General features: G+C 42.8%; 1 long non-coding RNA gene across 1 annotated transcript; it reads left to right on the top strand.

Annotated features, from left to right (window-relative positions):
* The first annotated feature begins 7,457 nt into the window (after positions 1–7,457).
* Positions 7,458–12,470, top strand: LOC131424919 (uncharacterized). The gene is made up of 2 exons (XR_009228566.1): positions 7,458–7,822; positions 11,548–12,470. It is a non-coding gene; the product is annotated as an uncharacterized LOC131424919 (long non-coding RNA).
* Positions 12,471–19,429: the final 6,959 nt, after the last annotated feature.

The raw sequence follows: 19,429 nt of genomic DNA, 5'->3' as shown, positions 1-19,429 counted from the left end.
TATCTTGCAACAAGTAGGTGAGCTTCGGGATGGTCATTTGGCCCCATCTATATTCTGATCCCTAGCAACCTTTCAATTAGTGATTTTAGCATCCGTGGATGGTTCATTCCCAAAGCAGTTATTTTAGTGAGGATCACACACTGGCCATTTTCTGATTCTACCATTTCTTCTACATTTTCTGCTAACGGATATAAATGCATAATTGCTTCTCCATTAATGATGACAAGTAGGGTGAATTTTTTCCCTTTTCTTTTTAAGCATTGCTATCGCCTTGTGTAAGTCAGGTTTTCATTGCTGGAACTAAAAATACTGATAAGAACAACTTAAAGGAGGAAAAGTGTTATTTTGGATCATAGTTTCAGGGGTTCAGGCGTGGTTGGCCAACTCCATTGCTCTGGGCCTAAAGAGAGGCAGAACATCACGGTGGAAGGCATGGCAGAAAAAAAGCTGCTGAGCCCATAGTAACCGGGAAACAGAGAGAGACAGGAGCCAAGGACAAGATTTGGTCCAAGGCCACATTGCCAGTGACCTACTTCCTCCAGCCATGCCCCACCTGCCTATAGTGACCACCTAGTAGACCATTCAAATTATTAATATGTCAGATGGATTAATTCACCGATGAGGTTACAGCTCTGGTAATCTAATCATTCCACCTCTTAATGTTCCTGCATTGCCCAACACATGAGCTTTTGGGGGACACCTCACATTCAAACCATGAGTTTTTGTTTATTCAAAGTTTTCATTCAGTTTAGTTCTTACTCTTTTCAATGTTCAAACTGTCCCACATTCACCAGTGGGAGTCTCTTCCAGATGGCTCCTTGTCTTTCATCTTCTAAATTTTTTTTTTTTAGTTATAATGAACACGATACTTTCTTTTCTTTTTTTTTTTTTTTTTTTTTTTTGATGTGGGGCTGCGATCAAACCCAATGCCTCACATGTGCTAGGCAAGCACTCTGCCACTGAACTATGACCCAGCCTCTCCTTGTCTTTTTGATGTATCTCTCTTCATCTTTGAAATTGGATTACTCAGGGTTCTCCAGAGAATCAGAACAAAAAGAAGGGATGAGGGTTGGCTGGGTGGGGGATCTGATTCTTTTTAAGGAATTGCTTCACAGAATTGTAGAGAGGCAGGTGAACCTGAAATCCACAGAGCAGGCCAGCAGGCAAGACATTCATGCGTGATTTCAGTGTTACCATCAGGCAGAATGTCTTCTGCACCTGAAAACACTACTCTCATTTTCTTACGGCCTTCATCTGATAGGATGAGGCCCTCCTACAATAGAGAGGGTAATCGCATTCACACAAAGTCAACTGATTATAGATGTTAGTCACATCATAAAATGCCTTCACAGAAGCGTCTCAACTTGTATCTGACAAAACAACCAAACCTAACCAAGTTGGGCCAAAAAAAGTTATCAACACAGAGAGTTTCTTTTCTTCTTCCCCTGGTCCTCTACTCTACTGATCTCCCTTTGATTTTCAAGAGATTCGCCCTCCCCATACCTTTCTTTTCCATTTTTTTTTCTTTCTAGCTTCTACACACATTGCCCACAGCTTTCTTACTTCAGTCTGGGTTGGCCCAGGGACAGACAGGCTTCAATCCAACCTTTCAGTTCCCGTTGCCTACAAATATATCTATGGCTATATGTGCAGATGCATGTTCACATATATGATTCCCTAACCCTCTGCCTTCCACCCTGTTCATCTCTGGCCTTGACAAAGGATTTTTTGCAATTAGATCATAAGAGGTAGTGGGTCTTTCAGACAACATTTAGTCCAAACCCCTCATCAAGGAGATGGATTTTCCCCTTGTCTCTTGCCATCTCCTCTAAAAGAGCCTGGGAAAATTAAATACTTCCTTTATCAGCCTCCCCTACAACTAAGTGAACACTTGACATGACTCTGGAAATGAAATTTAAGTGAATTTTCTGGAGCTGGGGAAAGTTTCTGCTTCTCTTGATTAAAGGGAAATGAGTCTTTAGCACCTGCTCTTCCTCCTTCTCACTTGAACAGAAATAAAATGACTGCAGCTCTTTTGTGATCATAAAGCAACAAGAAGAGTCAAAGCCTAAGAGACTTGTGAATAAGACCACACTGATGTAGTGAGGTGAACCAATGTAAGCAGTTTGGGGATTTGCTTAGGTGACAGCCTATTATAAATCAGATGTTTTCTTTCTTATAGCGAAAACCATTTTTAATGGATTCAGACATGCACCACTCACAAGCAACTTAACTCAACAGATGTTTACTGAGCTTTCGTGAACCTGGTTCTAAAGATCTAGACCTGAATAAGACATCGTCCTTGATCTTAAGGAACTGATAGTGCCAGGATTAAATTTGTATCCCTCATGCAATTCAGTAAGCTAAATATCATTGTCCCCTCTTAGCAGACAGAATAAACAGAGGCTCAGAGGGGTGAAGGAAACAGGTCAAGGCCACACAGTTCTTAGTGTTGACACATTCTAAAATGGGGACATTAATGCATGATCAGACGAGCAACCAAAGATATGATTCATAATGGGGATGCTCAAGCAATCAGAAACTTCCTCACAACTCTTTTCTCCTCAAATTGGGAAACCCAGAAAAAATCAGCTGGTTGTGGAGGAATGCTGAAGATGGAGACCTTCCCACCCCCCAGGAATAAGGAGAGATAAAGAGAGAGAGAGGGGAAGTGAGTTGGGGGTGAGGAAGCGCAGAGAGTGAGCCTGGGACACAAGGAGAGCAGGAACACAGGAGAGCCCAGACATTACCAAGGCCCAGCCCTGCCCACTTCCCTTAGAGTCAGCCCTTTGTCCCCTAGGACATTCAGTAAGCAGACATACTCAAGAGAAGGAAAGACTTCTTAAAAAAAAAAAAAAGTTTTATTTTTATTGGTGTCTTATAATCATACATAATAGTGGGATTCATTGTTACATATTCCTTCAGGCACATAACATGATCTGGTCCATTTCTTTCCCCAGCAAAGAGTAAAGACTTCTGACAGGAGGCACCTGCAATTCCCACCACCACCCACACACCCATCCCCACTAAGACGATTTCTTTTACTCCTGGCATTGATCTTGTGGCCTATGCTGACTTCTCTGGAAACGGGACTTTTAACTTTAAACACTATTTTAAATACACACACACACACACACACACATCCCTCTGTTCTGCTTTTTAAAAATTCTCTTTTCCCCTTTTTTACTTTAGCAGAAGCAACCAGAGAAGATGAGAGACAGGATGTGGAGAAACAGTGAGAGGAGAGAGGAAGGGGAAGTCTCCATGCTGACTGTGAGGCCCTGGGCTCCTGCTGGTCAGCGGGGACTGCCCCACGGCTGGGCCCAGAGCACACACTCAGAACTGATGATAAAAACAAAAGCAGCATCCACTTTTGAGCACTCCTCTGGGTGCCCACTGTGTGCAGTGTTTGTGCTCCATTATCTGTTCTAACCCTCCTAACGATACCACCAGTTATCGGTGACCAGTTCTGCTTCCTCACATGTCCAAGTCTGAACATTAGAGAAGCACACAGAGGCAAGCATGTGAGCAGGGTTTATTTTAAAAGGGGTAACATAGACTTCTCCCGGGAGGGAGAGGGGGCCATAGCTGGTATCCTGGTATCCCCAGAAGCGAGGTGCTCTGCCCTTTTTATATGTCCTAGGCTTCCGTTGTTCTCCTGCCTTTCTCGCTTATCTTTCTCCTTCCTGCCTACGTGACAAGGCCCAGGAATGCTCAAGGGAATGGCCCAAAGGTGAGAAAGAGGTGGGCTGAAGGGGGAAGGGCAGGATGGAGTAGCCAAGGACACATTAACAACCTTAAGCTCCCTGGAGGAAGGGACAATTCCTGGGATAGGTTACCTTAGCCACAGGTTGGAGCAGGGGCAGGTTCTGGATAAGGGTGGAGGAAGGGCTCTGTCACTCAAAATTGGCCTGACTGGATCTGACCTGACTCGATTTACCTATCTATACTGACTGCCTGTCTAATTCTGGCTTCAATAACAACCTTGTGGGGTAGGCGGATTTTACCCATCTACACAACAGGAAACTGAGGGTTGGGCTGGTTGAGTGAATTGCCCTCATACATCAAGTGGCAAGCTTTAAATCTAACTCCAAAACCTATCTTTTCCATCCCTGATCAGAGACTGAAAATTGGTAGCCTATCCAGTGTTTCAAAATTTTGAGTCATCAACATTTAACAATCAGGAGAGTTCATATAAGAACACACATTTCTGTCCAGGCACAGAGACACACACCTATAATCCCAGTGGCACAGGAAGCTGTGGCAGTGGGGATCGTGAGTTCAAAGCCAGCCTCAGTAAAGTGAGGTGCTCAGCAGTTGAGTGCCCTGAATTCAATCTCCAGTACCAAACACACACACACACACACACACACACACACACACACATTTCTGGATTTTCTGTAAAATCAGGAATATCAGGCCTAATTAGGTCTACATTTCCTCATGGCAAACATTAGCCAAGTCAGGTAACTGAAGATTCCTTTATAGGTTATTTGTCTTCCTAGTTTTCCCCAGTCCTCACCACTCTCTGTTGCACCTCCAACATTAAGTCAAGATCAAAGACCCCTGAACATCTTCCCCTTGGATCCACTCCATAAGACCATAGGACCCTATGGACAATGCAGTTTGTGACACTGTACTAAGCTACCCTGCTTCATAGATGGCTGGATGGATGTATGCAGGGCAGGAGCAGGTAGACAGATGGAAGAATGGGAAGGACTCAGAGGATCTCAGTTGCCTTCCTAGGAAGTACCTATGATGCTCCAGCATCCTGTCAATCAATTCATTAAGCCCTAACTATGCTCCAGGATATCTGTCCTCACAAGTCAGCCTAGTTTCTTGTCCCCTCCCACTGAAACCCAAGTACCAGGAGACCCCAGAACCATGAAATGATTTGCCCCACATTCAGCAATTCCTGCTAGAGAAGCTGCTCCTTGTGAGAGTCTGAGGCAGAGAAGGGCAGGCATTGATTTGGGAGGACTTCCTGTGTAGATGGATGGGTAGAAGGACGCATGCATGCATGTACCCCACCTACTCATGCATCCTAACTCCCAGGGTGAGTCAGGGGCCACCTGGAATTACTTCTGGTTCAAAAGCCAGCTCCACAGTATTGGCTATATCTGAGATCCCTTCACCTGCATGTTCCAGATGCCAAGGTTACCAGCAAGGACTCCACATTGGCATTCAAGACAGTGCCCAGCAGACAAGTGCCTGGCCAGTGACAGGTGGTGGCCATCACAGAAGGTGGGAAACCAGGGAATTGTGGGTGTTAGGCAGGCCATGTAAGTCACGGCCACATGGGTTCTGGATGCTGACCTGAGTTGAAATGGGAAGGGCCAGGCATGGGTGAGCAGAGAAGAACCTGGACTGGAAGGTGGGGACCACAGAGAGGGGTTGGTATCCTGGGGCAGGGTGAGCCACAGGATGAGAATGTGGAGAGTCAATGAGGAAAGAAGAGTGGGGCCACAAGGGGACATGAAGGCAGTAAGCACTGGCAGACCCAAGTATCTCCAGGCCCAAGATGGGACAGACAGGGTGACCAAGGTACTGCAGGGAAAGCAGTGTGGTCCAGTGTCTGTTCCCACTAGTTGGGGGGAGGGAGGATTGGAGGTCTACAGAGGTTAATGATGTAGGCACATCCCAGCAACAGAACGGGAGCTCCAGGGTGAGGAGCCAGAACCCATGGAAGGAGAATAAATAAGTCTGGAGGATGTGGCTCAGACTGTGTGGGAGGCGAGGCTATGATTTGATGAGTACCCCCAAAAGTTCATGAATAAGAAGCTTAATCTTCAAAGCTACTTATTGGTAGTATTTGGAGATAGGGCCCTGGGGAGGTATTTAGGACTACATGATGTCTTTAAGGTGGATCCCTCCTGTTGGCATTAGTGGTTTTCTAAGAAGAAGAAGAGAGACCTAAGTTCCCAGTAGCTCCCTATCTTGTGCCCTCTGCCAGGTTAGGAGGCAGCACAAAGGCTCTCACCAGATGCTTTCTCTGTGCCCTTGGATTTCCCAATACCAGAACCATGAGACAACTAAACTTATCCCTTCCCTTCCCTTCCCTTCCTTCTCCTCTTTTTTCCTTTTCTCTCTCCCTCCCCCCTCTCCCCCTTGTCTTTCTTCTTCTTCTTCTTCTTCTTCTTCTTCTTCTTCTTCTTCTTCTTCTTCTTCTTCTTCTTCTTCTTCTTCTTCTTCTTTCTTTTTTTCTTTTTGTACTGGGAATCAAACTCAGGGACACTTTACCACTGAGCTCCATTCCAAGCCATTTTTATTTTGAGACAGGGTCTCACTAAGTTGCCTGGGCTAACTCTTTTTCTTTACAAATTATCCAGCCTGTGGCATTCTGTTACAGCAGCAGAAAACAGATTAAAACAGAGCACAAGAGACAGAGGATTGAGAGGAGATATTGACTACAGGGACAGAGGTATGATTAACTCCCAAGGTGAGCCAGAGACAGCCTAGAATCACTCCTGGTCCAGAAGCCAGATCAGCACCTGAGAGCCTCAGGCCTGATGGCCCCACATGCTGAGGTCACCAGCAAGGCCTAATCTGGAGTGAGGCTCGTGGCCATTTTCCCTACAGCCTTTGAAGATTCTGATACACTCAACCTCTCCTCCAGGACCAGTGAGCTGAAGCTGCCCTCCCTCCAGAAAGACGACACAGTTGATGAGGTGCCTCCCCTCCGCTCAGGGGCCCATCCATCATCTTCCTTCGGTGCAGATCCCTGCAGAGCTGAGCCCCCAGCCAATGGCGAGCTGCCCAGAAGAGCAGAAAGAGGTGGGATCACCTTTGGCAGCAGGAAAACACACTGTGTCGATGTGCTTAGCCAGGCAGTTCAGAGAGCCCCTGATGGCATCCAGGCCCAAAGGACAGGCCCACTGTCCTCAGTATAGACACACACAACATGACAGTGAACAAGCCACCCGGGGCCTGGTCCCCTGTCTGCGGCTGCCATGACTTCTCCTGGAGGGCATCGCATGGGAAGCCCAGGGACCACTCAGAACTTCTGGGCAAGTCTGACTCAGTACAAGGGAAGTGGTTGGTCAAACTCAATGGCCCTTGTCCACCAATTTTATCATATGGATTTCCCTCTCCAGATGACTCTGCCATATGGACCAGGAAAATAAGCCAGGGGCAAGGTCTGGCCTGAGGCTGGCGTTGGAGCCTCACTGGCTGATTCCGCATTTCCAACCGCCCTTTTGCAACCCGTGCTTTCTTCCACCAAGTTCCATGGCACTACCCTGTGTGAAAATGCATCTGCAGACAGCCTGTTACCCAAATCTCAGTGTCTGTAGAGTAAGTCCGAATCTGCTTTCTGCGTGGATATCATTTGTAGTGTGTCCCCGGGGGTATCAAGGGTTCAGAACCACTGGCTTAGGCATTAGCCCTTCTCTTGAGACGTGCCCTCTGTTCCTTGGACTTTGCCTTGTGTTCAGCCATCCAATTCCACATGCCCTGTCTCTGGGAGAGCTCCAGCCACCAGGAAGGCAGAGGTCTCGAAGGACACTAATCCAAAACCACATTCCCCAACCTCCCGGCCTGCCCTCAGTCACTATTTAACCTCTTTGCTTCCCTCCCTCATCCTCTCAGACGCTCACTGCTGGTCGACTGTTCTGACTAGAGAGCCCCAAAACAGCAGCACTTCTTGGAGAGCAAAGGACACTGAAGAAGGGCCAAGGTCACCCCCTTGGTCTCACCCCGTCTCTGCATCCTTCCTGGACCCCTTCCATCCTCCCTGGGAACCACCTGGTCGGGGGATTCGAGATGCCTTTCTCAAGACCTGCATTTTAAAAGGACATCCAGCTGAAAAAATAAATTACTGACGGTGAGCTGTGGTTTGGAGGTGGTGGTAGCGGTAGCGGAATTTCCCCCTCAATTACTACTGGAACATAGGAAGGGCCTCGGTTAGCTTCATACTACAGTGATATGATAGCATGCTGAGTTCTCTTATTAATCTTAATTTACTAAATAATTCTCTTGGGGGGGTTAGGGTTGTGGCTCAGTGGGTAGAGCACTTGCCTAGCAAGTGTGAGGTGCTGGGTTTGATTCTCAGCACTGCGTATCAATAAATAAAAAAAAAAATAAAGGTCCATTGACAACTAAATAATTCTCTTGGGTTCTTTATAGACAAGGTTGTATTATCGACTAATAAGAACGATTTTGTTTCTTTCTTCCTTATGTCTATTATTATTATTATTTTGTAAAGAAACATCTATTTTAAGACCTACCAAAGGGTGCCCAGTAGAAGGACAGGCTTTCCTTCTCATCCCCCACTCACCCAGTTCCCCTCTCCAGGAGCTTTCACGGTTCCAACATCTTCCCACGTGTGCTCCCCTCACTCCTATTGTTGGGTAATAAAACACTCCACATTAGTGGCAAAAAACAATACCCGCGGCATTAAGCTTGTTACAGTTTGGAAGTGTTCCCCAAAGACCTATGTGTAGAAGGCTTGGGCCCCACTATGTTGTGCTATTGGGAGGGGGTGGAACCTTGAGGAGGTGGGGCCTGGTGGGAGGAAGGAAGTTAGTCACTGAGGCACACCCTTGAAGGGATATTTGGGTCCTGGTACCTTTCTCAATCTATTTCTCTCTCTCTCTCTCTCTCTCTCTCTCTCTCTCTCTCTCTCTCTCATCCTCTATTTCTCCCTCCCACTCTCCCTCCTTCCTGTTTTCCATGAAGTAAACAGACTCCTCCACCTCACACTTTCATTAGGTCCCACTACCCTGACATGGGCCCCCAGGCAACAGGGCCAAGTGACCATGACCTAAAACCTCTGAAACCATGAGTCAAAATGAGTTTTTCCTCTCTATAAGTTGTTTGCCTTGAGTATTTTGTCATAGAAACAGAATCCTGACTTACATAAAGCCATAGATTCTGGATAAGGAACTTTTTAGGGTTCTAAGAGATGGTTTACTTCTGCTCCAACCCTGTCTGAAGGATCCTCGATTCCTATGTCTGGACCCCTTGTGCTAGGATGGCTTAAATGTGGAGCTCAGTTGGGACTGTTGACCATATGTCCCACATGTAGTCTTCCCAGGTGGCCTGGACTTCCTCATGACATGGCAGATTCCGCTCTCCCAAAGCAATGTTGCAGGGATCTGGACAGAAGTTTCATAATCCCATAGTCACTATGGTTAAGACGGTCACAGAGCTTTGCCCAGTTTCAAGGATGAGGCATGGACTTTATTCCTCAGTGAGAAAAGTAACAAAGAGTTTGTGGCTATATGTTTAAACCATCAGATGTAAAATATTGTCGCGACCCCTTGCCCGCAAGGAAGACGCAACTCAGGAATCTTCTTTCAGCAGTTTATTCAGGCCCTTGATATTTCTTCTTCTCTCTCTCGGATGCCCCTCCCAGCCTTAATAAAGCATCTCAAGCCCCAATGCGAAGCTGCCACGTGGAGCTTTCTCATAGGGTGGTGAAAAACCATGCGCCAACTCTCCCAAATAAGGAGTTGTTTGTCACAGACCACAGCAGAGCCAGCGCCATCTTGTAATGGCGACCATAGTCTGCAGAAATGGCAGAAGCGGCTCACCACAGTTCCCCCTTTTCTGTTTTCTTAAAACAATACAGGCGAGAGTAGAGGTCCTATCCCACTGTGCAGAAGTGGCTGCATAGTATGGCTCAGTCCTAAGGAGGGCCCTTCCCCAGATCTGAGGCCATATCAGCCGACGCCTTTTTTCGTGGGGCGGGGCGTGGACGCGTCTAACCCGCATGCAATAGGACATGCTCTCCTTGAGGTCCACGTCAAGGATCACTCAAGTGCAGTGCCTTGCCTCGCATCCTGTATCGTGACGATGGTGGACGAAGGGGGATAGCTGAGGCTGAACTGTGGCTGTTTATAATGACAAACAAGTTGACAGCACCCTGAAAGAAAGGCACGGACTTTAAGACGATAGAAAAGCACTAGTGTGGAAACCCATCTGCGTGCAATGGCAGTAAGACCGGCAGAGTGCAAGGGCTTTCCAACACTAAGAGAATAACAAGGAAAGTCATGTCGATCCCAGTGCAATGTTATAATAACTTGGGGTGTAATGACCATGTCAAAGGTTTACTGTTTAAGATGTGCAAGCCAGACTTGAGGTGAGTTGCCATTTTCTAAAGCTTCAAGAGCTTGTATGATCATAGCCTTATCGTGAGCACTGCGGGCCTTAAGGCAACAGAGAAACCACAAACAGAGGAACATACCGAAGCAACACATTGCACCAAAAATGCCTACCCCCACCCACTCTTTGAAGAAGGAAAAAGCAGAAGATATCCAATCGGTGAATTGACCCAAAGCCACGGGATCGACACGGGTACTGTTCAAAACAGCAATCTGAGTTAGTTGAGACTGGATCAAGTCTTCTGCTTCCATGGACCAGGTTCCGGATAGATACTCTCCGATGATGCGGGAGGCATTTCTGGAATCATTAAATCTGACAGAGGTTATGCATAAATGTGCACGTTGGTCAACACAACCCAAAAGCACCAAGTCAGCCAATTCTTCTACCTGAGCTTGGAGTAAATCTATTCTTTGGTTGGCAGCTAAAATCCCTGACAAAATATGTTGATTAATTGTATTTTGGGATTCAAGTATGGTGGAAGTTTGTTGAACAACTTGATTAATAGTGGCAGCAGTTTGTACTTGACTGGCCATGGCCACTCCGGCCGTAACCGCTGCAGCAGCAGACACTGCCACAGCTGTCACTATAGCTGCCGTAATTCCAAAATCCCTGCGGACTCTAAGTAGCTCAACAATGGGGAATTTATCTGGGTCCGCAGTGACTGGGATTGGGACAAAAGTTGGAATTTTCATAACCACTGCTACAGTCCAAGAACCATTCCAACACTCAGATAAGAGACAGGTAACACTAGAACAATCCAGCATCCCCGACGAGGTGTCATTAGCCAAAAGGAGCAAGAACGGGGATTGGACACAGACCATTGCAGGGGGCAATGTGGCATTATATAGCAGAGAGTTGAACGAAACAGATGTAAGTCTATTACCTCGTTCACTCTCCCTAACAGTGCCAGAAACATTAGCCAGCCAGCTTTTGGCTCCCAGCAATTGAGCCAATGCAGAAATATCGGCTGAAGCCCCCTTCTCATTGGAAATCAGCCATTGAAACCAGGACCAACCTACTCCTGTAGAGGAGTTGGCACTGTTGTTAAAGTTATAAACATGCCTCTTAAGAGAGGGGGAAAGGGAGAAACCTTTAGCAACTTGATGTTTCTCCCAAGAATGATCCTGACAAGGCGTAAATGTTGGGGGGAAACCAAGATTAGGGGTACAGTAAGGCTGCCCGAAAATGCAAACCACGGTGCAGCGATATCTATCTTCTGTAAAAATCTCTGTAAAGTACTATGTTTCACTTCCAGGCCCTTGGAACGTAACAGGCCATCTAGGGCCAGGAGAAGCGGACTTGAAGATGCGGCACCCATGACACAACAACAAAAGAAGCACAAAAAACAAAAGCGAAATGACACAACAAAAGAAACACAGAAAACAAAAGCGAAAGTACACAGTGCAGCTGCAATAAAATGTAATGCTCTCTCTTTCTTTACAGAGGAGCTGCCCCGCTTTGGTCGCGGATCCCACTTACCTGGGACTAACCCCGCTTTGGTCGCGGATCCCACTTACCTGGGACTAACCGGTGCACCACCCCTGACTGCTGAAAGTTCTGGTTCCCTGGTTTCGGCACTACTTGTCGCGACCCCTTGCCCGCAAGGAAGACGCAACTCAGGAATCTTCTTTCAGCAGTTTATTCAGGCCCTTGATATTTCTTCTTCTCCTTCTCGGATGCCCCTCCCAGCCTTAATAAAGCATCCCAAGCCCCAATGCAAAGCTGCCACGTGGAGCTTTCTCATAGGGTGGTGAAAAACCATGCGCCAACTCTCCCAAATAAGGAGTTGTTTGTCACAGACCACAGCAGAGCCAGCGCCATCTTGTAATGGCGACCATAGTCTGCAGAAACGGCAGAAGCGGCTCACCACAAAATATTACCATAATATTTGTGCACATTGCTTGTTTGGGTTTTTATTTAACAATATGTCTTGTTGAGTCTTAGATATACATTTAGATAAAGTACACATAAGGCTTATCTGATTGTTTTTACAGCTTCACAGTAGTTCATCATCAGGGTACACCACACTTTGTTGAACACTGTCAATGGACCCTGATGCCACCCCCCCACCCCATGTTGTAGCATTTATCAGAATTTCTTTCCTTTTTAAGGCTGAATAATATTCTACGTTAACAGAAGTAACAGAGTTTGATATTACAAGGATGCTGCAATGCTTGTGCTTGACCACATGTAAATTTCTCATGCCTGTCAGTGTATGTGGAGGATAATAAACCTTGCTAGATGTTGCCAAACTCTTCTCTGTGAAGGCTGCACCAATCGTATGAGTGTGTGTGAGCATTGTGAGTGATCATTCCCCCAAACACAATATTTTTGTTTTGCTCCAATAAATGCACTGTTGAACTGTTTGATCATTGCCAATACAGTAAGTATTGTATCTCACCATAGTTTAATGTATTATGTTTTTCATGGCAGGTTTTTTATTTTTTCTTTGTTAGTGGCAGATTATACATAACATAGAAATTGCAATTATAACTGTTTTAAGAGTATAGTTCAATAATCTTAAGTACATTCACATTGTTGTGCAATCAATATCCATTTTTTTTCTCTTACAAAACTGAAACTCTATTGTCATTAAACCATTTCCTATTTTCTCCTCCTCCTGACCCCTGGCAACCACTATTCTACTTTCTATCTCTATAAATTTTTAACTATTGTACATACTTCATATAAGTGGAATATACAGCATTTGTCCTTTTGCAGCTGGTTGATTACTTAGTATAATGTCCCCAAGGTTATAAACTAATGCCCCCCGCCACCATGTTGTAGCATTTGTCAGAATTTTTTTCCTTTTTAAGGCTGAATAATATTCTACATTAACAGAAGAGAAAAACCACATGATCATGTCAACTGATACCTAAACGCCCTTGACAAAATTCAACACCCTTGCTACTTTCTGTTAATGTGGCATACTGTGTTGACTGTCCTATGTTGATCCATTCTTGTATTCCAGAGACAATATTAGTTGGTCATGCTGTATAATCCTTTTAATGTGTTGTTGAATACTGTTTGTTAATATTTTGTCGAGTTCTTCATTGCTGATATAATTTGTTTTTCCTTTATCATAACTGAGGTTGGGCATCTTTGCAACAAATGGAATTCAGAAGTGATGCTTCCAAATCTGGATTATAAATATCAATCCAGCTTCTGCCTGGCTTTCTCTCTCAGGACAGTTTTCCTTGGAACTAGGCCACACACCACAGAGAGAGGCCACATGTTATGGTTCTGGCTGACAGTACTGCTAAATTCCCAACCAGGGACCAGAATCAACTTCTAGATATGAATGAGTCTTCAGAGGACCCCAGACCCATCTTCAGCTCCTCTGAGGGCCCAGTCACTGAAGGATAATAAAGCCACCCCTGTCATGCCAGTCTGATGTATGAAGCATAATGGATGGTCATCATCGTTTGATGCCACAAGGCTTTAGGACAAATTTTTACATAACAATAGATAATTAGTGTATACTTTGTTTTTATTTTTATGTAGCTAAAATTAGTAATCTTTTGCAGCTTGTAGTTTTTATGTCACACTGAGAAGGCCTTTCTCATTCAATGGGTTATAAAAGTATTCTCACAGCTTCCATATGGTTTTATTTTTAAATTTAATGTGGGATCTATTTCATATTTATTTTAATATATGCAATCACGGTCCAGCCTCACTTTTTCTGGAAGCCTGCCCAGTTATCAAATCTGTTATTAGATCATCCGCATGCTCTTCACTCGTACAAAGAACCACTCTGACCGCAGAAAAAAAATGTTCCATGTGCCTTTAGGTTTGATTCTGGACTTTCCTTTAAACTCGATGCCTATTTAGGTGGAAACACCACACTATTATAATTACTGTGGCTTTACCATGCATTTTAATAACTGGGAGGGTTATTTCCTCATTGTTATTCTTTTCCAGACTCTTTCTATCTATTTGTATTTGTGAAATTTTCCTTGTGAACTTTAGAACGAACATGTTTAACTCTCAGAAGGCTGTGTTCTTTTCTCAAAGGGATGTGCTCCTTTGATATAGGTGGGGAGAGGGAGGTTTGCTGGGAATTGGATCCAGAATCACACATGCTAAGCACATGCTTTACAGGGAACTACACGCCACCCTCCCACAGCCATGCTTTTGGCATTTTGATTGAGTTCTGTATCATTTATGATTTCCCTTGATTGTGTGTAACAGACACTTAACCACAGTGGCTTCAAACAAAGGTGAGTTAGCTTTCCTCTAGTAAGTAACACAGAGGAAGTCCTCAAGAATCCAGGCTCTGCTATCCTTAGCATTTGGATTCTTCCTCAAGGTCTCAGGAGGACTGTTCAACCTTCAGGACTTGTGTTTTTACTCCACTCAACATGACAGGGAAATGGAAAACAGATGCCTATTGGGTGTGCACTGCATGAAAAACTCACTCCATAAATCTCCACCCAGCGATGTCAAAACTAGGAGCCCTGGCTGCCCCCCGCTGCCAGGGAGTCTGGGCATTGTCACCTTGGACACATTAGGTCTTGTCAGTAAGGAAAGGCAGAAGGGTTAGGTAGAGGAGACAGCTAGTGGCATCTCAGGACTGTGCCCATAGCAGAGACTGAGAAGAACAAACATCCTCGCCAAGACCATGGCTCACCTTTCCGGTTTGTTTACCTTCTTTTGTGCCTTTACGGGCATTTTAAGATTTTTCTCATACACTTTACACATCTTAAAATTTATCCTCGGTATTTCATCTCTTTTAATGCTATTGTAAATGGAGTCATTTTTTCACTATATCTTCTGACTCTTCTTTGTATTTGTGTAGGTTATTGATTCCTGCATATTTCATATAGAGTTGTCCATTAATATTGATAAGGGATTAGTTCCAGGACACCCCTCCAATATCAATATCTGTGGATTTTCAAGTTCTTTATACAAAATGGCATTGTATTTGCACATAATCTATGTGTATTTTCCTGTATACTTAAATTATCTCTAGATTACTTACTTTTTAAATTAATTAATTTGTTCCAATTTGTTATACATGACAGCAGAATGCATTTTAATTCATAGTACACAAATGGAGCACAATTTTTCATTTCTCTAGATGTACACAAACTAGAGTCACACTATTCTGTCTTCATATATGTACCTAGGGTAATGGTGTCCATCTCATTCCACCATCTTTCCTACCCTCATGCCCCCTCCCTTCCCTTCCCTCCCCTTTGTACCATCCAAAGTTCCTCCATTCATCCCATGTGCACCCCACCCCCACCCCCATTATGGATCCACATCCACTTATCCAAGAAAACATTCAGCCTTTGGTTTTTTGGGATTGGCTTACTTGGCTTAGCATGATATTCTCCAACTCCATCCATTTACTTGCAAATGCCATGATTTTATTCTCTCTCTTTTGTTTTTTAAACAATACTTTTATTTTATTTGTTTATTTGTTTATTTTTTTATGTGGTGCCCAGGAATCAAACTCAGTGCCTCGTGCATACTAGGCAAGCGCTCTACCACAGAGCCACAACCCCGGCCCCTGATTTTATTCTCTTTTAATGCTGAGTAATATTCCATTGCGAATATATACCACATTTTCTTTATTCATTTATCTATTGAAAGGCACCTAGATTGGTTCCACAATTTAGCTATTGTGAATTGTGCTGCTATAAACATTGATGTGGTTACGTCACTGTAGTATGCTATTTTTATTTTTAAGTCCTTTGGATATAAATTCAGGAGTGGGATAGCTGGGTCAAATGGTGGTTCCATTCCAAGTTTTCTGAGGAATCTCCATACTGCTTTCCAGAGTGGTTGCACCAATTTACAGTCCCACCAGCAATGTAAGAGTGTGCCTTTTCCCCCACATCCTTGCCAACACTTATTGTTTCTTGTATTCTTTTTTAAATATATATTTTGTAGTTATGCATGGACACAATATCTTTATTTTATTTATTTATTTCTATGTAGTGCTAAGGATCAAACCCAGTGCCTCGCGTGAGAGGCAAGCTCTTTGCCACTAAGCCACAACCCCAGCCCTGTTGCTTGCATTCTTTTTATTTTGTTTTGTTTTTTCCCTTTGGTGGTGCTGGGAATTGAACCCAGGGCCTTGTGCATGCGAGGCAAGCACTCTGCCAACTGAGCTATATCCAACTGCTGTGCTAACTGGAGTGAGATGAAATCTTAAAGAGTTGTAATTTGCATTTCTTTAATTGCTAGAGATGTTGAACATTTTTTTCATATATTTGTTGATCAAATGTATATCTTCTTCTGAGAAGTATTTGCTCATTTCTTTATCTCATTTATTGATCGAATTATTTGTGTGTGTGTGTTTTTTTGTTGTTTGTTTGTTTGTTTTTGGTGTTAAATTTTGAGTTCTTTATATATCCTGGAGATTAGTGCTCTATCTGATGTGCACTTGGTAAAAATTTGCTCACATTCTGTAGGCTCTCCACCTCTCTGGTTGTTTCTTTTTCTGAGAAGAAGCTTTCACTTTGAATCCATTCCATTTATTGATTCTTGATTTTATTTCTTGTGCTTTAGGAGTCTTGTTAAGGAAGTAGGGCCCTAATCTGACATGATGAAGATTTGGGCCTACTTTTTTCTAGATTACTTATGATACTTAATACAATGTGCATGCTTTGTAAATAGTTGTTACACTGTACTGTTTAGGGAGTAATGAGAAGAGGAAAAAAAGTCTGCATATGTTCAGTACAGATGCAATTTTTTTTTCAATTCTTGGCTGCTCTGGTCTTCCAGATGTGGAACCCAAGGGTACAGAGTACCAACTATACAGCCAAACTTCCTGAGTTCTCACATCACTTGTTAGATTTTACAATCCTGAGTTTTCCCAGTATCAATTATAATATTTGCAAATAATATTATTTCAGTAAAACTTTTAGAGTTCTTGTTTCATTTTCCAGTTCAATGATATCAGCTTACATAACCATAACAATTTTAAATGGGACAAACTCTCTTCTTTCTGACTTTAACAGGAATATTCTATGGTCTCCCCATTGGGACTGTGCTATGTATATATTTATCATGTTAAGAGCCCGACTACAGTTATTTTATTAATAAGGGATATTGAATTTTATCAAACGCCTTTTAATCATCTATGGGAAAGATCTTATCATTTTAAACTTTAAATTTATTAACACAAATTACATTTATTAAACAAATACCATTTGGTTATGGCTTCCTTTTTAATGTGTACTTTCTTTTTTAATACATTATTTTGATGTTAGGCTATTAGATCAATGAAAGTTCATAACTGTTATATCATTATGAAATACTTTTTTTACCCCTTTAGTGTTTGTTTTATCTTGAATTCCATTTATCTGATATAAATAGATTAGAATTCTTGACTTTTCTTCAGCATATATTTTATATGCCTTTTTCGTCCATCCTTTCATTTTCAACTTCTCTGTTATTTTGTCTTAGCTGTCTCAGAAAAAGCATGTAGTTACAATATTTTTCTTCCTGATCTTCTGGGTTTTTTCGTGGGACAATTTTTTTTTGAGAGAGAGAATGTTTCAATATTTATTTTTTTAGTTCTCGGCGGACACAACATCTTTATTTTATTTTTATGTGGTGTTGAGAATCGAACCCAGCACCCCGCGCATGCCAGGCGAGCGCGGTACCACTTGAGCCACATCCCCAGCCCTCGTGGGACAATTTAATCTATTTACATTTATTGTGATTTACTGATGTGGTGAGGCATGTTACTACCATCTTATTTTGTATTTTAGATCTACCATACATTCTATTTCCCCTGCTTTTTCCTTTTTTGCCAATTGATTGGGTCTTCTGATGGTTAAATGCTTGCCTTTAAATTTTAACTCTAATATTTGATCTTTATTTTTGTTTTCCCTTATAACCTACACAAGTATATGCCTCTTCATTAATCTCCAGGATATATAAAGAACTCAAAAAATTTAACACAAAAAAACCCAAATAACCCAATCAATAAATTGGCTAAGGAAATGAGCAAATACTTCTCAGAAGAAGATATACAATCGATAAACAAGTGTATGAAAAAATGTTAAACATCTCTAGCAATTAGAGAAATGCAAATCAAAACTACTGTAAGATTTCATCTCACTCCAGTTAGAATGGCAATTATCAAGATACAAGTTACAATAAATGTTTGTGAGGATGTGGGGGAAATGGTATACACATACATTGTTTGTTGGTGGGATTACAAGTTGGTGCAACCACTCTGTAAAGCTGTAGGGAGATTCCTCAGAAAACTTGGAATGGAACCATCATTTGACCTAGTTATCCCACTACTTGGCATATACCCAAAGGACTTAAAATCAGCATGCTATAGTGATACAGCCACATCAATGTTCGTAGCAGCTCAATTCACAAGAGCTGAACTATGGAACCAACCTAGATGCCCTTCAACAGATGAATGGATAATGAAAATTAATATTTATAGGGGATTAGTTACAGGTACATATACATAATGAAATATTACTCAGCCATAAGGAAGAATGAAATTATGGCATTTGCTGGTAAATGGATGGAAATGGAGACTATTGTGCTAAGTGAAATAAGCCAATCCCTAAAAAACCAAAGCTCAAATATTCTTTCTGATATGCAAATACTAATTCACAGTAAGCCAGGGTAGGAGGAAAATAGAAGTTCACTGGATTAAACAAAGGGGAAAGAAGGGACTGGAAGGAGGATGGGAATAGAAAAGATAGTAGAATGAATTGGACATAATTTTCCTATGTTCTTATATGAATACACAACCAGTGTAACTCCACATCATGTACAACCACAAACATAGGAAGTTATACTTCTTGTATGTATGATATGTCAAAATATATTCTACTGCTGTGTATAACTAAAAAGAACAAACAAATTCTTTTAAAGTATATGCCTCTTGTCATTATTCATTCAACAAAGTAAAAGTCTTGGCCCACTTACATCTCCTTGTCCTTTTCCTCCCCACCTACAATACTAATACCATTTTAGATTTCAGTTATTTTTTTCAATTAACACTTATTTAGAGTTATCAGAAAATTCTACAGACTTCTTTGCTGACCACGGCTTCTTGAATCCTGCCACTTTCTCTTGGACTTACTTTCATGTGTTGGCAAACATCCTCTCATAGGTAAGATCAAGGAAATCCATTTTCTTATCCTGGGGTGTGTGAAATTTTCTTTATATACTTTGCCTTTACACTTGAATGATAGATTGGCTAATTCAAATAATTATTCGTTGGTTCTCTGAAGATACTTCCCTTGGACCTCTGAAGGTTTGCCAGCGTGCAGTGGCTATGGTTGAATCTAATGTGAATCTGCTTTCTCTTCTGAGTAACCAGTTTTCCTTCCCTCAA

This window comes from Marmota monax, unplaced genomic scaffold (genome assembly GCF_021218885.2).
Source record: "Marmota monax isolate L192 unplaced genomic scaffold, Marmota_monax_Labrador192_F-V1.1 WCK01_AAM20220418_F8-fsc00034, whole genome shotgun sequence".
NCBI lineage: Eukaryota > Metazoa > Chordata > Mammalia > Rodentia > Sciuridae > Marmota > Marmota monax.
The sequence above is the reverse complement of the archived record's forward strand: the minus strand, read 5'-3'. Positions and strand labels throughout refer to the sequence as shown.